General features: G+C 34.8%; 1 non-coding gene across 1 annotated transcript; it reads right to left on the bottom strand.

Annotated features, from left to right (window-relative positions):
* Positions 1-29: 29 nt before the first annotated feature.
* Positions 30-103, bottom strand: TRNAL-GAG (transfer RNA leucine (anticodon GAG)). The gene has a single exon. It is a non-coding gene; the product is annotated as a tRNA-Leu (tRNA).
* Between the last annotated feature and the right edge of the window lie 1091 nt (positions 104-1194).

Raw genomic sequence — 1194 nt, 5'->3', positions numbered from 1 at the left:
ATAAAAAAAAGGCTCCGATCACATATCAATGCTCTCGGGTGGAATCGAACCACCGACCTCCCAGCTTCTCAGCCGAATGCGCTAGCCATTGCGCCACGAGAGCTCTGCGAATTATGGCGAAAAAAGTCATACAGTTAACACTCTTTTGACTGTCTGACAAAATATTGATTGTGTGTTTAGTTATAGAACCTCAAATTATATAGGAATGTAGGAATAACGCACAACTTAGTCCGCAGACTTTTTAACATGGGAATTTTTAGAAGTTAGTTCTTTATTCCGGTATGACGGTTAACATACCACCAGTGTTTGGTCTATATGGCTGTTATAAAGATGTGCCTTCCTGATTAGATAAATTTCAACGTATTTTACTAAAAATATGATCCTAACCAATCCTATATACTAGAAAAATATACTGGTATCATCGCTCCCGGAAAAACAACGTTTTAGTCGCTAAATTGTAAAAATTGTCGCTGGCTTAGTTTTTGTCACAAAATAAAGTATGTATTTAAATTTGACCTTGCAAATTAAATTTGTGGATAGATTGCTTGGAATATTTGTAATAAACATGTCAAAATCAGGTTAATCGGAGATATGGACTTTATGAAACCACACCACTACAGCCAACATGCCACGTGCTATTAATTCAATTCCATCCTCAAATGAATTATTAATTAAATTAAATATATAAAATGGTAATTTCAGTACGTAAATTTACAGTTTTTTCTATCATCCGCAACTCCGATCAACTTCCTGTTGGGATGGCAAATACCGATTGGTCTCCTGTTGTGCGTAAGAGAGTTTGGTCGGGGTGGGTGGAAGTGGGTGGTTGTGGATAGTGAAAATGTGAAATAATACTTATCTGTCCTTCTCTTACTAATGTAAATGTGAAATAATATATAAATGTCCATCTCTAACTCATGTGAGCTTCTGGAAAATTATAAAAAAAGTCTGAAATTATCAAAGAAAGTTTCAAAATGTATGCAATTGATGTACCTAATCAATCTAGAATCTTCTAGAAAGTTCAAAAAAATCCTGGAATGATCTAGACATTTCCAACATATGTGCGATGGTTGTAATCTTTCTATAGAGTTTTAGAGAACTTCTAGAATGATCTAGAAAGTTCTGAAAAATTCTGGAATGATCTAGAAACTTCCAAATGCCTAAAACTGTTGTAAAAGCAGTAGCCTAGCCTAG

This window comes from Epargyreus clarus, unplaced genomic scaffold, assembly GCF_041222505.1.
Source record: "Epargyreus clarus isolate Ecla_fem2 unplaced genomic scaffold, WU_Ecla_fem_2.2 ptg000007l, whole genome shotgun sequence".
Classification (NCBI taxonomy): Eukaryota; Metazoa; Arthropoda; class Insecta; order Lepidoptera; family Hesperiidae; genus Epargyreus; species Epargyreus clarus.
The sequence above is the reverse complement of the archived record's forward strand: the minus strand, read 5'-3'. Positions and strand labels throughout refer to the sequence as shown.